Raw genomic sequence first — 24,056 nt, 5'->3', positions numbered from 1 at the left:
TCTGGGGGGCAACTTTGGCTTTTATATGAGCTTTTGCCTATCAGTTACTGCCAGTGAGTAAACTTCACTGCTGTGCCTAATGATTGGTTCAGTTGTTGGGGGTCACCAGATTCATAGAGGAAACAGGAAAATACTAAAGATTAAGTATTTAATCTTTAAATACGGTTTAAAAATTAAAAACAGGTCACAAACAGTGCATCTTCTTGATTACTTAGGGGCCAAAATGACATTCTGTGAATTACCTTCTGTTTCTTCCTTTCTCTTGCTCACCATTCGACTTAAAAGCACTTCTAATCTCTATGACCAGGGGCCATACAAAGGTAGAGTGAGTGCTGGAGTAGAATATACACTGACTCAAAATTATGGTGTGTGACCTCATGCATATCACGTAACAGCTTCGTTATCTATAAAACATAGGAATAAACGGGCACTATCTCATTAGATAATGGAAGGGAAAGTCCCTTGGAGAGGGTTCTAACCTTAATGTAGTGCCCTTCCTAGCTTCCTCGATTCAAACGTTTGGTGCGGGAGTTATACATTCTGGCTGAAAGAGGTATTGGGATTCTTTATCAACATATCAAAGCTTTACCTCCCTCTTCTTCCCATTTCAAAACCAAACTAAACTAAAACGCTTTCATTTGCTATGCTGTTTGTGGAGAATTTTAGCATCAGTTACCTAATTTGATTTACTCAACGTCCCTATTTTATAGATAAGAACCCATTGAAAACCCATTGAATTTGTGGTCAAGAAATGAAGCCTACTTCCTGTCTAGTGTTCTTTCTAACATGTTGCTGTTTACTTAAAATGTCCCTTTTTCTTGTTACTGGTTAAATTTTGAACCAGTTAAACCACAAAGATGTCTGGCTTTCAATCTTCTAGGCCACTCCTCTTCTACTCCCTCCCCCTCAGGTCCCCTCCCCCTCACTTCTTAAAGCACTGCAATTTGCTGCTGCCGCCATATTTCTTCCTTTCCCGGGGTGGAAGCTTGCTAACCGTGGATATCTTTGCCCGTGTGGTTCTTTCTGGAACATTTTCCAGCCCCAACCACCTCTTATGGCGTATTTCTTTAAGAAAATTCACCAAAATTCCATAAAATATTTTAATAATTCTAAACTTTCTTCGAGTATTTTCTTGACACCTCCTCCCTATTTTTCAGATATTTGGGATATTTTTAGGCAATTTTCAAATTTAAAGGAATTTTTCATTGGAATGATTTTTGGTTGATGCCTCTTTTTACGTGGTTTAGTTTTCTTTTTCCTTCTATATTCTATATTTTGCCCATCGGGGCTGCGGATACCGGGTTTCACTATTAGTAGTAGTATCATTATTTTTGCCCAACGGGGCTGTGGATACCTGCCTTTTAATTCTTTTCTTTTCTTTTCTTTTCTTTTCTTCTTTTTTTTTAAATTTGCCCATCGGGGCCGCGGATACCTGCTTTTATTTTTTTTTTTTCCCCTTAGCCCATCGGGGCCTCGGATACCTGCTGTGTCCCCCTCTCTCTCCCCAACCCCCTGGCCCATCGGGGCAATGGATACCTGCTTAAAAAAAATTTTTACTTTTTGGCCCATCGGGGCCTCGGATACCTGCTTTTTTTTTTTTTTTCCCCTTGCCCATCGGGGCCTCGGATACCTGCTTTAATTTTTTTTTTCCTTGCCCATCGGGGCTGTGGATACCTGTTTAGATTTTTTTTTTTTCTCATTGCCCATCGGGGCCTTTTATGGATGGAAGTGTTGGTTGTGCTATCTGGAATGTCTACAAATTTATGCTGCTAATCGTTTGGTGTTGTGTGAGTGGACCTACGGCTTTGGCTGGGAGATGACTTTGCAGTTAGGCTAAGGGGTTAGTTAGGCTGGGGAGGAAAGATGGCGGCCACTTTAGCCGGTCGGCTGGGGGCTGGTTGTTTGTGCCAACTATAAATTAGGGAGCTAAGATGGATAGCGGGACAGGCAGAGGCAGTTATATGCGTTGCATTAGCTACATGTTTTGAATGAGCTGATTTGGGGCTTCTTAGGAGCTTTGCATGAATTGTGGTATCATGAGGTAGAAAAACATGGTCTTGTGTCATGTTACAAGAGGCTGGTCGAAAATGATAGGGAGAAGACTTAGGCACAGGGTTCAAAATGGCGATTTTGGGTTTGCGGCATTGCTCAGCATGGCTCTCTGCTTTGTTAGAGTGTCCAAAATGGCGGACCAATTTTACCGCAGTGTTCATGTGGCGGGAAGGCCACATCATGGTGGTGTCTTTGTTCTAGTGCACAGCATGGCGGTGCAAATATTCTGTTACATAGTAAAAGATGGCGGCTGGAGCACTTGCCGCAGTGTAAAACATGGCGGGCTTTTGTCTGCCGTGTGCATTTCCTGACAGGTTTTGCCGCAGGGACAATATGGCAGACCTTGTCATTTGGATATCATGGCAGTTTGTCACGTGGACGTCATGGCGGGGATTTTTGCCCGGTACATTCTTGGCGGGCTTTGTACCAGGTGGGCCTGCCGCATTGTTAAAGATGGCGGGCGTTGTCGTGTTTGCCGCGAAAAGTGAGAGAAAGGTGGGATGGACAATGTTGGATTGCCTCATGACCCACCCAATCAGAAAGGGTGGTAGAATTGGGCATAGCCAATTACTGGAGGATGGAATTAGACTGTGTGAGTTAGCATAGCACCTCACTGCCGTCTTTATTCAGCCAGTCAGGAGGAAGCAGAGGAGCCATGTTTGTACGTCTTCTCCCAGTGGGTGGTACCCAAGGTCTTTCCAAGGACACTTGCCTTTACCACTTCCCTCCCCTCTCACTTGCTCCCTCCCCTCTAATTTGCTCCCTCCCCTCCAGCATTGCCTCTTGCAGTGTTGGATATTTGGCTCTGGGCTGAACCTAACCCCCATTTCTCTGCATTGGTGCCATGGCCTATGGCTAGTCTACTCCCCCTCCCCCCGGGCCTTTGCTCTTCTGCAATGTGGCCAGGGGCAGTGCTCCATGCCTGCCAGGTGTGAACATGGTGGTGAGTCCTGGCGAGAACCAGAATGGATCACAGATGATCGTTGGCCAACAGGTGGCAGAAGAGGAATCCCTGCCTTCCTCAAGAGGAACACCTACCCCGTGGCTAATGCTGGGGTCGGATTTTGATTTATATTTATTTCTTGGATGTCAGTCTTATATAGTTTGATTATATGGTTTGCTAGTTTTAGTTTTAAGCTTTAAGTGACTATTCTGGGAATATGTTTAGGAGCTTATTTGTAGAATTCAATTACATTAAATGAGTTTTCATTTTTGGGTTCCTTAAAATTCCTTAAAGTTTTCAATTTCTTACTTACAAATTGCTCAAACTATTTTTTTGGCTTTAGATATTCAAAGTCAAATCGGCATTTACAAACTTTTTGCTACTTTTATACTTTGAAGTTGACTTAATAAACTACTTCCTTTTGGATTTTTGAAGAGTCATAACCCAGAAATAATTAGAATTTTAACTCTATGATTAAACGTAATAAGGAATATTTGAAGGTCCACTCCAGTCCAGGCCTTGCTTTGTTCCCACCCAGAATGCTGCACTAATTAATAACTTACCTATCAGGAAACTTGACTTGCTGTGGACTTGTTCCTCCAGTCAAACATTATTGAGTGTTAATGCCCACAGTTTCAATTTTCTGTGGTGCCTTGTCTCCACAGCCCCCAGATCCTCCCTAGCCCTGCTCCCAGCAATGCCCACCCCCCTCAATCTAGCACCAGCCCTTCCCCTGCCCTTTGTCCAGCCCTGCCCCAGCCCCAGCCTTAGCCCCAGCTGCCCAGCCCCAACCCCAACCCCAGCCCCAGCCCCAGCCCCAGCCCCAGGTCCAGCCCCAGCCCCAGGTCCAGCCCCGGCCCCGGCCCCGGCCCTGGCCCCAGCCCCCGCCCCCGCCCCCACCCCCGGCCCCAGCCCCCGCCCCAGCCCCAGCCCCAGCCCCAGCCCCAGCCCCAGGCCCAGGCCCAGGCCCTGGCCCAGCCCCAGCTCTAGCTCCAGCCATCACCCCTAAAGTCACTCCCAATTTGCATTGATTTGGTGCTAGAAGTAAGTTGTCCATTGCTAGTCCATAAGACTGGAATACCCTGTCGGCTTCTAGCATTGCTGATTTTCTGAGTTGACTACCTGAGTCCTCATTTTCAATTAATGTACATAATCCCATTTGTCCGCTGTCCCATGTTAGAACAAACAATCCATGTACCTTTGTGTTAATGTTAGAAAATGTTAGTTGAGAGCTTCATATCAGACACCTATTCATAATTTTGGTTATTTATCCTCTCTCCCCTGCCCTTGAGGAAGGAGAAACCATTCCTCTGTCATTGCTGCAGTAGTCACAGTCCCAGTTTTCCGGGCAGTGTTCCTAAATTGTGCCGATCACCTGAACTCTACACTGAGTGAAGTTTTAATTGTCCGTAATCCTGCCCATTGGATTAGATCCCAGTCCAAAACCCTTTTGCTGAATTCAGGAGTGGGTGCAGAAAACATGAGTCTTTAAACAGTTAACATACTCAGTCCCAGTTGTATCAGCCTTGTTCATTAAACAAAGGCACACTACCATTTTTGTCCTGCTTCTGGTATTAAAGTACCAAATCATAATTTTACTTTGTCTTGCCCAGTAATCAATGACCCTCCATCCCCTTTGCATTGCTGCTAGGTAGTGTTGACTACCTGCAACCATGTTCCTTGAATGATTAATGAGTATAATCCCAATTGTCCACACCCGTGTTCATTACACAAGTCCTTTGCAACTTCTTTGCATTATAGCAGAGGTGCTCATCCGTAAAGTCCTTTACTTTGGGATATTAATGAGTACAATCATTATTGTTCATGGTCCTGCCTAAAAGATAACACCCACCCATGCTCTTCATTACTCCTAGGTAGTATGTAATATGTAAAATCCTCATTGCCCATGGCTCCACCAGTTAGTCTAGGATATAACCTTATCTTTATGCCATTGCTTATGAGGAGTTCTGATTACCCAATGTCACTTCTCTTAAACAGTTGATGTGCATAATTGCATATATCCATGGTGCTGTGCGATAAAAAATGAAATCCCACCCCATCTTGACCTCTGTGGGATGTTGCTAGGGAGTGCAGATTATCCAAGAACTCAGTTCTTGGACAGTTAATTTGTACAGTTACAGTTGTGCAGAGTCCTGTCCATTTGAAAGGGCCACTGTATCCCATTTGCATGCTATAATGTGGGCTGATCACTCAAGCATCCTCTTGAATTGATAATTTTCATAATTGCATTGACACGCGTCCTGTGAACTAGACACACCCACTCCCTTTGTATTCTAGCAGGGGACCTTTACTACTCAAGAACTATACACTTAGGACACTTTATGTGTACAATATTAATTGATTAGACTGAGCCTTTTGTATTAGGAACTCTGCACCATCTTTACATCTAAAAGGTGCTAAGGCTCTTCTCGTAAAATTGTTCATGTGCAAAATTGCGATCCCCAGTGTCTCCTGTGGTTAACCTAGAATCCCAATTCCACCTAACTCCCTTTGCATTACTGCAGAGGCTACTTGGGCCCTTTAAGGGGTTTAAGGCAGTTATGGTCCCTTCTGTTAGTCTATGTTCCCATCCCCTCCTACTTCCTTTGCATTACTGCACTGAATACTTGGAAATGTTAATGTTCTTAATTGCAGCTATCATCCCTTCTGTTAGTCTAGGATCCTATCCCTTCCTACTCATTTTGCATTAGCACAAAGTGTACATGGGACTGTTAATGTGCTTAAATGCAGCTCTGTCCCTTATGGTAGTGTGGGATTCCATCCTCTTCAACTCCCTGTGCATTACAGCAGAGGGTAGTTGGGACTTTAAGGTCCTCAGAGGCAGCTATGGTGCCTTATGTTAGTCTAGGATCCCATCCCCTCCCACTTCCTTTGCATTTCTGCAGAGGATACTTGGGACTGTAACGTGGATAATTGCTGCCCGCGTCCTTTCAGTTTGTCTAGGATCCCAGTCCCCTCCCTCTTACTGAGTTTGCATTACACAGAGAACAAGGGACTGCTAATGTGCTTAAATGGCAGCTATGGTCTCCTCTGCTAACCTAGGATCCCTTCCCTATCTAAATTCCTTTGCATTATTGCAGATGGTGCTTGGGACTGTTGATGTGCATAATTGCAGTTATGGTCCCTTCGGTTGGATCCTATCCTCACCTACTCCCTTTGCATTATCATGAAGGGTACAATGGGCCTATTAATGAGCTTAGTTTCCCATCCCCACCTAACTCCCTTTGCATTACAGCAGAGGGTACTTGAGACCTTTAAGGTGTTTAAATGCACCTATGGCCCCTTCTGTTTATGTTCCCATCCCCTCTTACTTTGCATTACTGCAGAGGATACTTGGGACTATTAGTGTGCCTACTTGCCACTATAGTCCCTAATGTTTGTCTGGGATCCCATCCCCTCCTACAGCATTTGCATTACCACAGAAGGTACAAGGAACTATTAATGTGCCTAAAGGCAGCTATGGTTTCTTCTCTTAATCTGGGATCCAGTCCTCCTCTAACTTCCTTTGCATTATTGCCAAGGGTATTTGGGACTGTTAATGTCCTCTAAGGCAGCTGTGGTTCCTTACATCACTGTAAGATTCCATTCTCTGTAACTCCCTATGCATTACTGTACAGTGTACTTGGGCCCTTTAAGATGCTTAAGTGCAGCTATGGCCCTTTCTGTTAGTTTATGTTCCTATCCCCTCCTGTTTCCTTTGCATTGCTGCAGAGGCTACTTGGGACTGTAAATGTGCTTAATTGCAGTTACAACCCCTCATGTAAGTTTAGGATTCCATACCCTTCTATTCATTTTGCATTAGCACAACAGTGTGTATGGGACTGTTAATATGCTTAAATGCAGCTCTGTCCCTTATGTTAATGTAGGATTCCATCCTCTCGAACTCCCTATGCATTATAGCAGAGGGCACTTGGCACCTAAAGGTCATTAAATGTAGCTGTGGTGCCTTCTGTCAGTCTAGGATCCCATTCCCCTTCTACTCCCTTTACATTACATGGCGGGGCATTTGGGACTGTTCATGTGCTTAATTGCAGTTACAGTCCCTTCCATTAATCTAGCTTCCCATGCCCTCCTACTTTGCATCACAGCAGAGGGTACTTGAGACCTTTAAGGTGTTTGATTGCAGCTATGGTCCCTTCTGTTAGTCTAGGATCTCACATCCTTTAACTTCCTTTGTATTCGCTGGGATTGTCTTTGGGACTGTGAAAGTGCTTAGTTGCAGCTGTGCTCCCTTTTCTTAGTCTAGGATCCCTATCCCTTCCTACTCACTTTGTATTACCTGGAAGTGGATTTGGGACTCTTAATGTGCTCATTTGCCACTGTGGTCCCTTTTGTTAGTCTGGGGTCCCATGTGTTCCAACTCCTGCACACAGCAGGGACTACTTGGGACTATTAATATGTTTAATTTTAGCTGTGGTCCCTTCCAGTAGTCTAGGATTCCCTCCACCTTCTCTATTCCCTTTGCATTAGCACACAGTGTACACGGGACTGTTAATGTTCTTAAATGCAGCTCTGTCCCTTATGTTAATGTCGGATTCCATCCTCCCCAACCCTCTGTGCATTATAGAAGAGGGTACTTGACACCTTTAAGGTGCTTGAATGTAGCCGTGGTGCCTTCTGTCAGTCTAGGATCCCATTCCCCTTCTACTCCCTTTACATTACATTGGCAGGGCATTTGGGACTGTTCATGTGCTTAACTGCAGTTACAGTCCCTTGTGTTAGTCTAGGATCCCATGCCCTCCCACTTCCTTTGCATTAGAGTGGATGGTATTTGGGACTGTTAATGAGGTTAATTGCAGCTATGGTCCTTCTGTTAGTCTAGTTTCCCATGCACTCCTACTTTCTTTCATTTCAGCAGAGAGTACTTGAGACCTTTAAGGTGCTTAAGTGCAGATATGGCCTCTTCTATTTCTGTTCCCATCCCCTCCTACTTCCTTTGTATTACTGCAGAGGCTACATGGGACTGTTAATGTGCCTAGTTGCCACTATAGTCCCTTTTGTTTGTTTAGATTCTTATCCTCTCCTGCATAGTTTGCATTACCAAAGAGAGTACAAGGGACTGTTAGGGTGCTTAAATGGAGCTGTCTTTTCTGTAACTTAAGTTCCCATCCCCACCTAATTCTTTTTGCATTATTGCAGAGGGTACTTGAGACCGCCAATGAACTTATTGTAGCAGTGGTGCCTTCTATTAGACCCATTCCCACATACTCCCTTTACATTATCATGGAGGGTATATGGGACTGTTAATGTGCTTAAATGCACCCACAGACCCTTATGTTAGTGTAGGATGCCATCCTGGCCAGCTCCCCAGGCATTACAGCAGAGGGTAGTTTTGACCTTCAAGGTGCTTAAATGCAGCTGTGGCCCTTTCTGTTAGTTTATGTTCCTATCCTCTCCTACTTTGCATTACTGCAGAGGATGCTTGGGACTGTTAGCATGCCTAATTGCTGCTACAATCCCTTCTGTTAGTCTAGGATTGCATCCCATTCCACACCGTTTACATTACCACAGAGGGTACAAGGGATTGTAAATGTGCTTAAATGCAGCTAAGATCTCTTCTGTTAACCTAAGACCTGGTCCCCACCTAACTCTGTTTGCATTATTGCAGAGGGTACTTGGGACTGTTAATGTGCTTTAATGCAGCTGTGGTCACTTCTGTTAGACTAGGATCCCATCCCTACCTACTCCCTTTGCATTATCATGGAGCATACATGAAACTGTTAATGTGCTTAAATGAAGCCATGGTCCCTTAAGTTAGGGTAGGATTCCATCCTCTTCAGCTCCCTGTGCATCACAGCAGAGGGTAATTGGGATCTTTAAGGTCCTCAGGCAGTTATGGTGCCTTCTGTTAGTCTAGGATCCCATCCCCTCCTACTTCTTTTGCATTTCTGCAGAGGATACTTGGGACTGTTAACGTGCCTAATTGCTGCTATAGTCCCTTCTGTTTGTCTAGGATTCCATCCCCTCTTACAGGGTTTGCATTACCATTGAGGGTGTGAGGGACTGTTAATGTGCTCTAATGCAGCTATGGTCCCTTCTTTTAGACTAGGATCCCATCCCTACCTGCTCCCTTTGCATTATCATGGAGCGTGTATGGGACTGTTAATGTGCTTAAATGAATCCCCTTCAACTCTATGCATTATGGCAGAGGGTAGTTGGGATCTTCAAGGTCCTCAAAGGCAGCTATGGTGCCTTCTGTTAGTCTAGGATCCCATTCCCACCTAACTTCCTTTGCATTACAAAGAGGGTACTTGAGACCTTCAAGGCGCTTAAAAGCAGCTGTGTACCCTTCTGTTTATGTTTCCGTCCTCTCCTATTTTGCATTACTGCAGAGGATGCTTGGGACTGTTACTGTGCCTAATTGCTGCTATAGTCCCTTCTGTTTGTCTGTAATCCCACCCCCCCCCCAAACCGTTTGCATGGCTACAGAAGGTGAAAAGGACAATTAAGTGTTGAAATGCAGCTACTGTCTCTTCTGTTAATCTAGGATCCTTTCCTCTTACTGGGTTTCCATTGCCACAGTAAGTACAAGGGACCATTAATGTGCCTAACTGCCGCTATGGTCCCTTCTGTTTTTCTGGGATCCTGTCCCCTCTACAGGGTTTGCAATATCACAAAAAGTACAAGGGACTGTTAATGTGCTTAAAGGCAGCTAAGGTCTCTTCTGTTAACCTAGGATTCCATCCCCACCTAATGCTATTTGCATAATTGCAGAGGGTACTTGGGACTGTTAATGTGCTTAAATGCAGCTATGATCTCTTATGTTAATATAAGATTCCATTCTCTCTAATTTCTATGCATTACAGCAGAGGGTAGTTGGGACCTTTAAGGTTCTTAAACACAGCTGTTGCGCCTTCTGAGAGTCTAAGATCCCATCCCCACCTGACTCCCTTTGCATTACAGCAGAGGGTACTTGAGACCTTTAAGGTGCTTAAGTGCCGCTATGGCCCCTCTGTTTTACATCCTCTCCTACCTTGCATTACTGCAGAGGATACTTGGGACTGTTAATGTGCCTACTTGCCACTGTAGTCCTATTTGTCCAGGATCCTATCCCTTCCTACAGGGTTTGCATTAAACACCAGTGGTGCGAGGAACTGTTAATGTGCTTAAATGTACTTATGGTCCCTTCTGTTAGACTAGGATTCCATCCCCACCTATTCTCTTTGCATTATCATGGAGGGTACGTGGGACTGTTAATGTTGCTTAAATGCAGCTACAGCCCATATGTTAGTGTAGGGATTTCATCCTCTCTAACTCCCTGTGTATTACAGCAGAGGGTGGTTGGGATCTTCAAGGTCCTCAAAGGCAGCTATGGTGCCTTCTGTTAGTCTAGGATCCCATTCCCACTTAACTTCCTTTGCATTACATAGAGGGTACTTGAGACCTTTAAGGTGCTTAAAGGCAGCTGTGTAGCCTTCTGTTTATGTTTCCATCCTCTCCTATTTTGCATTACCGCAGAGGATACTTGGGACTGTTAATGTGCTTGATTGCTGCTATAGTCCCTTCTGTTTGTCTAGGATCCCATCCCCTCTTACAGGGTTTGCATTACCATTGAGGGTGTGAGGGACTGTTAATGTGCTCTAATGCAGCTATGGTCCCTTCTTTTAGACTAGGATCCCATCCCTACCTACTCCCTTTGCATTATCATGGAGCGTATATGGGACTGTTAATGTGCTTAAATGAATCCGCTTCAACTCTATGCATTATGGCAGAGGGTAGTTGGGATCTTCAAGGTCCCCAAAGGCAGCTGTGGTGCCTTCTGTTAGTCTAGGATCCCATCCCCTCCTACTTCCTTTGCAGTACTGCAGAGGGTACTTGGGACTGTTAATTGCCACCAGAGTCCCTTTAGTTTGTCTAGGATCCCATCCATTGCATTACAGAGTTTACATGAGACTGTTAATTGTGCTTAAATGCAGCTATGGTCCCTTATGTTAAGGTAGAATCCTATCCCCACCTAACTCCTTTTGCATCATACATATTGTATATGAGTCTCTTATATGCTTAAATGAAGCTTTGTCCCTTATGTTACTGTTAGATTCCTATGCATTACAGCAGAGGGTAGTTGGCACCTAAAGGTCCTTAAAAGTAGCTGTGGTGCCTTCTGTCAGTCTAGGATCCCATTCCCCTTCTACTCCCTTTACATTACATGGCGGGGCATTTGGGACTGTTCATGTGCTTAATTGCAGTTACAGTCCCTTCCATTAATCTAGCTTCCCATGCCCTCCTACTTTGCATCACAGCAGAGGGTACTTGAGACCTTTAAGGTGTTTGATTGCAGCTATGGTCCCTTCTGTTAGTCTAGGATCTCACATCCTTTAACTTCCTTTGTATTCGCTGGGATTGTCTTTGGGACTGTGAAAGTGCTTAGTTGCAGCTGTGCTCCCTTTTCTTAGTCTAGGATCCCTATCCCTTCCTACTCACTTTGTATTACCTGGAAGTGGATTTGGGACTCTTAATGTGCTCATTTGCCACTGTGGTCCCTTTTGTTAGTCTGGGGTCCCATGTGTTCCAACTCCTGCACACAGCAGAGACTACTTGGGACTATTAATATGTTTAATTTTAGCTGTGGTCCCTTCCAGTAGTCTAGGATCCCATCTCCTCCTACACCTTTGTATTACCTGGTAGTATTTGGGACTAAAAAGTACTTAATTGCACCTGTGGTCCCTTCTGTTGTTATAGGATCCCAGTGTTCTCCAACTCTCTTTGTATTACAGCATAGGGCATTGGCCTGTTAACAGGCTTAACTGTACCCAGTCATGGGTACTAAGGAGGGCCGTATTGCATGGAGCACTGGGTGTTATAAGCAAACAATGACTCATGGAACACCACATCAAAAATTAATGATGTACTGTATGGTGACTAACCTAACATAATAATAATAATAAAAAAGGCTTAACTGTAGCGGTGGTTCCTTCTGTTACTATAGTATAAGCCCTCCAACTGCCTTTGTGTTACCTGGGAGTGTATTTGGGATCGTTAAATTGCTTAATTGCAGCTGTTGTCTCTTCTATTAGTATAGTTTTCCATGTCCTTCTATGCAATTTACATTACAACAAGAGGGTCCTTGGGATTGTTAATTGCTGCTGTTGTACTTTCTCTAATTCCTGGGATCCCATCTTCTCCTACTCTGTTTACATTATCTGGGAGGATTTTTGGGACTGTTAGAAGGCACCACACAACTAAATTGACCAATTTTTGTTAGTATAGTTTCCCATGCCCTCCTATTCTCTTTGCATTACAACAGATGGTACTTGGGACTGTTAAGTACTTAATTGCAGGTGTGGTCCCATTTGTTAGTCTAGGATCTCATTCCCTTCTCCCTTTACATTACTGGGAGCAGATTTGGGAATGTTAACATGCTTAATTACAGTTGTAGTCCCTTCTCTTAGTCTAGTTTCCAGTCCCTTCCAACTCCCCTTGCATTACCTAGGAACAGATTTGGGACTGTAATGTGCTGCAGCTGTGTCCCTTCTGTTAGTCTAGCATCCCATGCCCTCTAACTCTCCGTCCATTAACAGCAGAGAATATTTGGGACTTTTAATGGGCTTAATTGCAGCCCTGGTCTCTTTTGTTAACCTGGGATCCCATGTCCTCCAGCTCACTTGGCACTACCTTGGGATGTATTTGGAACTGTTTAAATGCTCAGTTGGAGCTGTGGTCCCTTTCGTGTGTCTAGTTTCCCATTCCCTCCTACTCTTTTGCATTATAGCAGTGGGTACTTGGGGCTGTTAAAATACTTAATTGCTGGTGTAGTCACTTTTGTTGGTTTAGGATCCCATCCCCTTTCACTCCCTTTACATTACCTGGGAGGATTTGGGGGACCATTAAAGTGCTCATTTGTGCCTGTGATGCCCTCTGTTAGTCTAGGATCCGATGCCCTCTAACTCCCTTTGCTGCATTACGGCAGGTGGTATTTGGGAGTGTAAATGTGCTTAAGTTAAGTACAGGTGTGGTCCATTTTGCTGGCTCATGACCACCTCCTCCCTTTATCTTACCTGGGAGCAGATTTGTTACTGAAAGGTGCTTAATTGCAGCTGTGTTCCCTTCTGTTCGTTTAGGATCCTACACCTCCAACTCTCTTTGCATTACGGCAGAGAGTACTTGGGCCTGTCACATGCTCGCAGCTGTGGTACCTTCTGATTTATAGGCTCCCATGCCCACCTACTCCCTTTACATTATCTGGGAGTGTATTTGGGAAGGATACAGTGCTTAATTTTAGCAGTGGTTCCCTTTGTTAGTATATTTTTCCATGCCCTCCTGCTATCTTTGCATTATAGCGGAGGGTACTTGCGACTGTGAATGTGCTTAAATGCAGTCGTGGTCCCTTTTGTTAGTCTAGGATCCCATGCCCTCTCACTCCTTTTACATTGCCTCAGAAAGTACTTGGGACTATTAAGGTGTATCCCATTCACTCACACCCTGTTAGCGTTATAGTAGGGGGTTGCTGAAAACTAAGGCCCCCCTTTTTTTGCATTGTTAATGTGCATAATTGTATTTGTTCCTTTTTCTCTGTAGTAGATAAGATTTCACTAATTTCCCGTGTATTCAGCAGTGGATGCACTTTATTTAAGACTTTTGTATTAGGATAAAGTGAACTATGGTAATTGACCGCACTGTGTCTTTCATTTAAGTCCCCTGTGCTCTCTTTGAATAATTACCTCAGTTACTTTTTTTCTGGGACTATTTGTGTGCAGAATTCTATGTTTATGGTCCTTCTCTTTAATTTCCCACCTTCTTTGTATTACACCAGGGGATGCTTGTATCTCAAAGTTCTTTTCTTGGGACTTTTAATGTACATGTGTCCTGTTGATAAGCTAATATCCTTACTTCTTAGTATTATACTAGGGGGTACTGACCACCTACAGTCTTTCTGTTGGACGGTTAATGTGCCAAATTGCACTAGGATCCCATCCCCATCACACCTTCTCTGTGTCAGGGGTGCTGACCAACTATGACTGCTTCTCCTGTGTGGTTTAAATGTGCATAATTATAGCAGTCCGTGCTCCCTTATGGTCGTATAAGATCTCATTTCCTTGCCCCATATACATTATTGCAGGGGCTTCTGACTAGCCAAAATACACTCTCTTGGACTGTTAATGTGCATACTTAACATTTGCTCTTATACCTGTATACCAGGTAAGGATCCTCCCCATATTATTTATATCCAGCAGGAGGTGCCTATTACTCAAGATTTTACTCACTAATGCAGTTAATACGCACAACCTTCATTGTTTTGTACACACTCAGTTGTCCACAACTGTGCCTTTTAGTTCAGGACTTTGCACTTAACCGAAACAGAGGTGACTGACCACGTTAAAGCCTTTCTCTTGGGACTGTGGATGTGTGTAGTTTCAGTTGTCCACTGTCCTTTGAGTTAACCTGGGTCTCCCTGACTCTTTTCAGAACCTCTAAGCCTTACTGTATGGGATACTGTCAATTAAAGGCCCCTTTCTCGAACTGTTAATGTGCATAATGACAAATTAGGATTCTTCCTTTTTACACTGCCTTTGAAGTACTACAGGGAATTCTGACCCATAAGGTCCCATTTCTTGGCCTGTTAAGAGGCATGATTGTATTTGTCTGGGTTCCTGTGAAATAGAGAAGAACACCTCTTCCCACTCCCTCTGTCTGTTGTTTATTATGCAGGGAGTGCCCCCTCTACAAGGTTGTTACACTTGAGTAGTCAAGGAACACAATTGTAATTGACCACAGCCATGCACCATGGATACTAATGTGCATAACTGCACATGGCTCATCCCATTTGAATAAGGTACTACCCTCTCAGACCTCTTTTGTAGTACCGCGGGGGTACTGATCACTAAGGCCTTTTTTTTATGGCTTGTGATTATGCGTAATTGCATTTGTACATGTTCCTGTACACTAAATAAAGACACCCCTCTCTCCACTCCCTTAACCTTTTAGCAGGGAGTGCCCATTACTTTAAGATCCTTATATTTGTACAAGGTACATGGTTTTAATTAACCATACCATATCCCTTGGGCATTAAAGTACATAATTGCAGCTTAGTTCATCCTACCCTGTTGTATGTCATTGCAGTATACCAGGGTTGCTGACCCCTAACTTGTCCTGTTAATGTGCATAATTTCATTTGTCCGGGTTCTTATGCACTAGCTGAGGAGACACCACCACCCCTACTTCTAAGCCTTCCAGTAGGTGGTGCCCACTGCTAAGACACTTACATTTGGATGGTTAATGTGCAGAATTGTAGTTTTCTACAACCCTGTCACTTCCAGAACTATTGTACCTCCTTTGCACTGCTGCAGGGGATACTCTTTTCTCCCAAATTCCCTTCTGGCAAACCGCTAACATTCATAATTGAAATTGTCTGTTGTCCTCAGTAGACTAAAGTCCTACACCATCACCTTCCCTTGCAATACAGCAGAGTGTGCTGATGAACTAAGGCCCTCTTTTGGACTGTTATATGTGCAATTGCATTTTTTCCTGTTTTGTGTACTGTAAGGACCCCTCCTACTTCCTAAGCATGTTTAGCAGGTAGGGTCCACTATTTAAGACTCTTTGACTTGGAAAGTTCATGTGTAAAATGCAGTTTGCTAAGCATGCCTTATACTAGAACCCCTGCACCCTCTTCGCTTTGGAGTAGGGAGATGCTATTTACCTAATGCCCTTTCTTTTGGACTTTAATGTGTATAATTGCAGTTGTCCATCTGTTCTGTTGGACTAGGACTGCATCCCCTCAAACCCTCTTTGTGCACCAGGGGCATTTTAACCATAAATGAGCTCTTCTCGAGATTATTAATATACATACTTGCATTTGTTTGTGGATCTGTGCAGTGTGAAAGGATGCTCTATGCCCCTACCACTGCCTTTGGATTGCTGCTGAGGACTGCTATCATGACCTCAGCTCTTGGACAATTAATGTGCACCACTGGCAATGATGGGACCTGTGTACCCCATTTGTATACATCAGGGGTACGGACTAAGGCCCCTTTCTTGGACTGTCAATGAGCAATTATCTATGTTCCCTTCTGTTAGATTTAGGATAACATTCCCTTAAATCTCCTTTGCATTACTATAGGGGTTGCTGACCACACAAAACTTCTCCTGGGACTGTTAATTGGGCACAATGGCAATTAGCAATGAGTTTTTCCTCCCTGGCCTTGTTAGGCAAACACTCCCAGCCTTGTTAGGCAAATAATCCCGCCCCAATTTTGCATGACATAATTAAATATAAACATTGCAGTATGCTGTGAACTTGTCCATCCAATAGCAACCCATACTCCCTCTCCTTTTGTATTGCTCCTATGTATAAAATTCCAAGTAGTCATGGTCTTCCCCTTATCCTCCCTCTTCCCACCCTGTGCTCACCCTCTGACCCTTCCTGTGGACCTTTGTCACAGTTTCAGGTGTTCATGTATTCAGCCATTAAATAAGGTTGCCCCACCCCCCGCCCCTTTTGCATTATTGCTGGGGAATGTTGACTGGGCAAGGCCCTTTCTCTTGGACTTAAAACATTAACAATCCCTGATGTCATTGCCTTGCCCACTTTATACGGCTATAATGCCTCAGTTGCACTTTTCTTAGTTCCACCCATCAGACATGGACCCCTCCACTTCCTTGCATTGCATTGCTGACACCCAGAGTCCCTTCTGTGTTATTAACACAGTACTGATTGTCCCATTTTTCAGCTCATCAGCCCCAAATTTTCCTACCACTTTGATGTTGTGTGCAGTGTTGACTACCAAAAGCAGACCTGAATTAGCTGGATGGGCCTTCACTCCTTTTTCCGCATTTGTTAATGATCCAGTTCCAGTTGTCACATTCTGGGACAGGAACCATCCCTGCCCACCTCTGTTACTGCTTTACTGAGCAAAATGCTCAAGGCAAGTCAGTCTTAGAAAGCTGGATTGCCACCCTTTATTATGGATTTTCAATATAAGTATCAGTTGAAAATTGTCTCCCCAGGAAGAAAGGTTAGCACCATCTGTGCATTCTTCCTTCCAGAGCAGATTGCCTGGCCAAGAATCTCTCTTCCCTCTTTATTGCTTTGTACAGTGCCGGTTGCCAGGATACAATAAAAAAAAAATGCTGTTTGCAAGATGGAATTGTAAACCTGGTCAATTAATTTTTGAAATCCCAAAACCCGTTTATACCATGTACCTGATGACCAGTGTCTCTCATTTTACTATGGGTGGTGGGTCTGTGGATAGACCACTGTGAATCTTGCTATTTTAGTATTCCCAAGAGTTCTAGAGTGGAATTCTAAGACAGATATCTTTGGGCTCTACCACCATTTTAAGACCATTCTTTATTCGGGCTTTACCACCATTCACTTTTAGAAAAACTACCTAAACTCTCTAATCCTTAAATTTCTTCATCTTGGATCATCAACTACCCCCTACTTATTTCAAGAAGATTGCTGTAAACGAATGAACTGAGAGAACATATGCTGAGGCACTTTTGAAAACCATAGTTCACCTTACTTGATTAATCTGTTCCATAAACGAAATGCACCCTGTTTAATTCTGCTAATTTAAAGTAGCCTGAAGCACTACACGGAAATGATGGGAAATTATGGGACCAATTTCCCCGTTTTATATTAAAGGAAAAATAAGCCAAGATCTAATCATTCTTCTGGACATAAATTTCATCAGTGAGATAGCTTCCTGGTAAAATGAATAATATCCTAGCCTCTAGTGTGCAGGGTGTGGCAGAGAAGTGTCTAACATGGAACTGCTGAAGCAAATAACTAGGCATCACAGCAGCAGTTCTTTGTAATCACTGAAAAAGGATACTATTCCTCTGACAAGGATGTCAAAAGAACGGCCCAGCTCAGGGTGCAGTATGCACTACTAGTTCCTTGGACAGCTGTAAGAAGAGTCTCTGGCTCTTTAGAATACTGTAAGTACTACTTTGTAGCTGTTAAGTAATCTTTTCCCTGTTCTTTTTCTTTCTCTTAAATGCTACCTGTAGAAAAGTCAGAGGGTCCTGTAAGTCTCTTTCCGTGTTCCTACCTCATCTGCATTTATATATGCATATATATTTATCACTATATGAGTTAACCAACAGAAATATTGTATACCCTGCCCTATGCTAGGTTACCCTGAAGTGAGGGGTAGAAATGATGTGGTCCTATATAACCTCATTCCTGTGATGTATTGCCGAGGAGCTAATAATAAGCACACTTGAAATACCTTTAGGAAATGATAATCAAGTGCTGCATTGTGTGAATTATAAATTACGGAGTTTTAAAAAGGGAGCCCACTAGGGTTTGAAGTTAGTTGGATAAACTTGGAGGTGGGTTTACTTTTTCTCTTTGGTCCAGGATATGATTAATATTGCAGCCATATGTGTAGTCCAGTTGGTTTATTTTAATGTAATTTGGTTTTTACTTCTTTTGGAAGTATGAAAAGTGATTAAAGATATAAGGCCTAGCTGTTGTGTTTGGCTATATGCCAAGGCTGGGAAGTTCATTGTTAAATCTCATTATAAGCTTGAGCTTTTCAAGGTTCAGGGATTGGGGATCTAAATATGATATGTTGGCGTTTCGTACCTTTTTATTCTATCTCTGCCACGAAACATGAAAGTAGTGATGCCTTTTTAGTTTGAGATATTTGTGGAACCTGTTTGGCAAGAAGGCAATGGAGAAGTGTAAGTTTTATAAGAAAACTATGACATTGCCCACTTTATGAAGATAATTGTGTCCTTTCCCCTTCACCTTTTTCAGCAGATACATTGGTAAGCCAAAAAGCTTAGTCTCCCTGATGTAAAACACAGAGGTCCCGCTGAAAAATATATTAATATCAAATTTGAGACTTTTTTTGTGCCCATCCATGCATCCTGGCAGGAGCAAGAAGAACCACGTTGAGTGGGCATCGCTTACTGCCCATTTTAATTCACATCCATATTTCCTCATGGCTCGTTTCCCACCAATGCCTGAAGACGTCCCCCAGTCTAACTGATTGGGGGTAGTATATAAATGGTCCTGAGCCTTCTTGGAAATGTGGTCTATGCCATTGTTTCTCAAACTTAAGTAATTTGTCAGGATAAAATGCCTTTTAAAGGAACAAAATTTTTTGAGATCCTAAAGAATATGTTTTGAGGAACACTGACTTAAAGTTATTTGAAATGTAAACATGTTTTCCAGTTTTAAGATATCTTTATTAAAGATATACAATGTTTTATATAATTTATGTAGGATTTAAGGATCCATGAAGATATATCCACAAACCCCCAGGGTTCTTATCACCCCAATTTGAGAAACACTGGTCTATGCTTATGAGATCTTTTATTGTTACTAATCAAATTATTCTGTATTAATATACAAGTATAACTTTATTGAAATTTGTTTTAAAGGGATGAATTCTGAGCTGGTTCTGTACCCCCAGTCAAGAGGAAGGATGGATCAACTTTAAGTGGATTGAAGCCTGCATTAGACAACATCCAAAGGTGAATCTTAGAGTTGTATTTCAATTAATTGCTTGAAATAAAGTCTCTAGAATTTGTAAAATGGGATACCCTGGAAATGTGGGCATCTTCAAAATTGAGATAATCCTTGTGTTAACTCAGCAAACTTTATTGGGTCACACACTGGAATAAATAATGAAACCGAAGACATGATTCTTGTTAAGGAGGCTGCCAAAATGAACAAATCATTATGGTGTTGGGCAATTTGATGTGTACCATAAAACATATTGGGAAGTTCTGTGGGGCACAGAGGAAGAAGAGTGGTGGAAACATACCTACTAAGCAAAGTGATTGCAAGGGGGAAATGAAAAGTGTGACTAGGGAACACCTTGGTCAGTTTACTCAGGGGATATGTAAGGTGAGGGTTTACAGACAGTACGCCAGTATTTCTTACTTTTTGTAAATGCATTTTAATGAAGCACATATTTTCTAGAGTGAATCACTTTTTAAAAAAGATTTACTTATTCCAGAGAGAAAGGGGAGGGGCGGAGAGAGAGAGAATGTGAGGAGGGAGGGGCAAAGGGAGAAGGAGAGAGAAACTCAAGCCGACTCCACTCTGAGCATAGAGTGTGGGGCTCTATCCCACCACCATGAGATCACCACCTGAGCTGAAACCAAGAGTCAGATGCTTAACCTGACTGTGCCACCCAGGAACCCCTAGAGTGAATCACTGTTTTTTTCACGGGTTTGGGGGCAGAAGGAATGAGATGCTGGCAAAATTAGGAAAAAGTTCTGAACTGGCAATAAGAACACCTAGCCTTTGGTTCTGACTCTAACCTTGGGTCAAATCACCATCCATCTGAACTTCAGTGTCTAGGGATGGCTGATGGATTAAGACAGAGACTTGAACTGAATATCTCAATCCCTGAAAATGACATTTTGTCATTTGGAAAATTGAAGGCACTTAAGTTTTGTTTTTTGTTTTGTTTCGTTTTGTTTTTGGTTTTTTTGGCATTTCTCTAAGTGGTTATTGTGTGTTCATTTCTGACTTTCTTCCTTATAGAACCTTGATATACAGGATTGGAGGAAGTTTTCTGACCCTGGTTTTGTGCATCTTTTCCCATATCCCCCTTTAGTTTTTCTACCTGTCTTTCTGTAACTTATCTATACATTTCTCTAACCACCTCCCTAAATTGTGGAAAATCATAAAACCTAGGGCTGCTATGATTAAGCATTCATAATTTTTCAGGATATCTGGGCCCTGGTTAGCAAATGTATACCTGCATGGGAGTTTTTGACTTAAGTGAAGAATTTTAAAAGTTGATCTGTGGTGGCTCCTGAAATATTCTTATTTGTGAAAGCATCCTGGGAGAATTTATTACCAGCTTAAAGAAAGAAGAAAACTGATACCTGAACTGAGCTAACTGGTCCCCCAAACCTTATAAGTTTGGATGGTGAAGAGTACGATTTGTGTGATTAAACAGAGCTAATGCCTTTTTCTGTGTGAAGTCTTACAGATTGGATTGGATGAAAACTTGATTTTCTCACTTCCATAGTTTTGGCTATAGACAAATAGCAGTCAACACTTGTATCCCTCAAAATCCAACTCAGGTTGGATCTCAAGTATTTGTTTGAGACTTAGCTGATCCACTGAATTTAACAAGTTAAACTTAAATGGCCGTGCACAGTTACATGTCATTGTATTGATGGCATTGAGTTGGCTATTTTTATTGGCGATTTAGGCTTTCCTTGATCTTCCTTGACCTCTCCAAATTAGAGCACTGAGTCATGGAATGTTAGGCTCCTTGTGCACCCTGTACAAATGAATTTGATGAAGAACTCTTTCCTTTACTATTTTGATGACTAAATTGGAAATGAGCTTTTGATTTCTTCATGTTAGGGTGAGAGATTGACACAAAATTTAAATTTTATCCATGCTAGATTTCTTAGATGATGGGTAGACTTAAAGAATTATTTTGTTTGACCAACTAGAATGCTATTCTTCTAGTTTCCACAGAAATATTAGAAGCTATGCAGCAGACCCAGTACCTTCTTATGCATAAAATATGTAATTGAATGCTTGTTAACAGTTTCAAAATAGGGATATGGCTGGGAGATCAGTGTACATTACTGGGTTTCATTATAAAGGTTACCTTATCTATAGCTTTGAAAACCTTTGGCATACTGTGTTTTTATGTTACTGGGTCTCATAAAATATCTAGGTTGCTTTAATCCATAGCTTTGAAAACTTTTGGCATACTATATTTTATATTTGGTAGTGTGCTTGCCATTTTATAATGTAATTGGTATGCAGTTTCTTATGATCATTAGAGTTTTCTAGCCTTACATGTCTCCCTTGACTGAAAACTGCAATAACTACTGCCTTCATTTTATATAATGGATTGAGTAGATCCTTCCATATGATCTGTTGATGAACAAGAACAAGAGTTTAAGCTGCTAATTTTAATAGCTTTTTGATATTATGGGTTCATGATATTTGGGCCTCATATGTTTCAACTTTAAAACTGACTATAATTAAATCCCTATAAAACGAAAAGAAAAGGCAGGCCTTTAGGCCCGATTTGCCAACAGTGATCGTACCTACTGTAGTAAAATCTGGAAAACAGAATTACCAGTTCTCGGGTTCCATTTTGTTTGCTTTAAAAAAAACCCTGCAATTTTTAAGCCTTCAGCATCTAGTTGGCAAATTTAAAAGAAAAAAAACCTTTCTTATTTTGGAGTATTACAGAATGGTTTTGAAAATAGTACAGAGAGAGTTCCTGTATACCCCATACCCATTTTACCTTATTATTAACATTTTATAGTACTATGATACATTTGTCACAATTAGTGAACTAACACTGATGCATTCTTAATAACTAAAGTCCATACTTTATTTACATTTCCTCAGTTTTTCTCTAATGCTCTTCTTATGTTCCAAGACCCCATCCAAGATACCACCTTGTGTCTAGTAGTCATGTCTTCCTTAGGCTCTTCCTACTTATGATAGTTTCTCAGACTTTCCTTGTTTTTGATGGCCTTGACAATTTTGAGGACTAATGGTCAAGTATTCCGTAGAATGTCCCTCTATTGGGATTTGTCTGATGTTCTTCTCATGACTAGACCACGCTTGAGTTTTTGGGAAGAAGACCATAGCAGTATACTGCCATTCTTCTTTCTCGAGTACATACTATCAACGTGACATATCACTTATGATGTTGACTGTTATCACTTGGCTAAGGTACTGTTTGCCAAGTTTCTCCACATAACATTTAAAATTATTTTTTTCCCAGGGCGCCTGGGTGGCGCAGTCGTTAAGCGTCTGCCTTCGGCTCAGGGCGTGATCCCAGCGTTCTGGGATCGAGCCCCACATCAGGCTCCTCTGCTAGGAGCCTGCTTCTTCCTCTCCCACTCCCCCTGCTTGTGTTCCCTCTCTCGCTGGCTGTCCTCTCTGTCAAATAAATAAATAAAATCTTTTTAAAAAATTATTTTTTTTCCCTTCCCGTACTGTTTTTGAAGGGCAGCTACTATGTACTTAAAGAATGGGGAGTTATTGGGCCGCCTGGGTGGCTCAGTAGTTAAGTGTCTGCCTTTGGCTCAGGGCGTGATCCCAGAGTCCTGGCATCCAGCCCCATATCGGGCTCCCTGCTCCGCTGGGAGCCTGCTTCTTTCTCTCCCACTCCCCCTGCTTGTGTTCCCTCTCTCGCTGTCTCTCTCTCTCTCTCTGTCAAATAAATAAATAAAATCTTTAAAAAAAAAGAATGGGGAGTTATGTTCCACCTTTTTGATGGTTGAGTGTCTACATAAGAATATATTACTACTAATTTTTGTTCAGGTTGTTCTAACTTTGGCCTTTGGGAGTTCTTTCAGTTAGCTTGTTGGACATAACCCCATCCTTGTGGGTTTCGGTTTTTTGTTTGAGCACTTTCTTACTTTCTGGCACTACCAGGATGCTCTGGGCTCATTTGTATGTTTCTTATCCTAGTCGTAGGATCTACCATTTCTTCAAGGAGTCCTGATTCTTTCTGTTGGAGAACAGTATTAGAAATCAAGATGTGGGTGTTCTGTGTGCTCATTGCTACTGGGGTATCATTGCTGCAGCACATTCTGAGTTGATCAGAATGAGGAGATATACACATGCATATTGACTCACATGCATGTATTTATTTATATTTGTATATGTAATAATCTATATCTATTTTAAGCTAAACATGGATTTGTACAGATGTTTCCAACTCTGATCTATTACCCGTGAATCATTATAGTCTCCTCTGCTTATCTGTTACTTCCCACTCCCAACAACCTGGCTTGGTTGGGAGATTTTTTTATGTTCATGTTAGGGTAGGTGAGAACATTGACAGTTGTCTCTATGGTTGAGTTTAGGGAGAGTTTAGCTATAGGTTGATTAAAAGTTCCTGAAACTAAAAATGACTAGAAGTTCCTGAAACTAAAAACTAAAAATGCTAAATGTTTCTCTTAGTTTTAAAACTTATCAGAAACAAGCCTTTGTTAAGAACTAGGATCTATCCCAATTTCCACATTTTGCACCTCATTGTCAGATTAAATAACTCTGATACAGTTAGGTAGTCTGTTCCTTGGTTATGCATTTATTTTCTCAGGTTTTTTTTTTTCCTGATAGTTACAATACCTTGAG

The 24,056-nt window shown here is 42.3% G+C and overlaps 1 long non-coding RNA gene across 6 annotated transcripts in view; it reads left to right on the top strand.

Moving 5' to 3' along the window:
• The first annotated feature begins 955 nt into the window (after nucleotides 1-955).
• Nucleotides 956-24,056, top strand: part of LOC113246583 (uncharacterized) — a 36,871-nt gene continuing 13,770 nt past the window's right edge. For 3 of the 6 annotated variants that reach the window (XR_007188328.2, XR_006408355.3, XR_007188326.2), the window contains exons 1-2: nucleotides 3,940-17,896; nucleotides 19,352-19,444. This is a non-coding gene — a long non-coding RNA (uncharacterized LOC113246583). Of the gene's footprint in view, nucleotides 3,109-3,938; nucleotides 17,897-19,351; nucleotides 19,445-24,056 lie in introns of those variants that run through there. The other 3 variants (XR_006408353.3, XR_006408354.3, XR_008959375.1) reach the window with 2 other exon arrangements.

This window comes from Ursus arctos, chromosome X (assembly GCF_023065955.2).
Source record: "Ursus arctos isolate Adak ecotype North America chromosome X, UrsArc2.0, whole genome shotgun sequence".
Classification (NCBI taxonomy): Eukaryota; Metazoa; Chordata; class Mammalia; order Carnivora; family Ursidae; genus Ursus; species Ursus arctos.
Note: the sequence above shows the minus strand (reverse complement) of the source record. Positions and strands in the feature narration are given on the sequence as shown.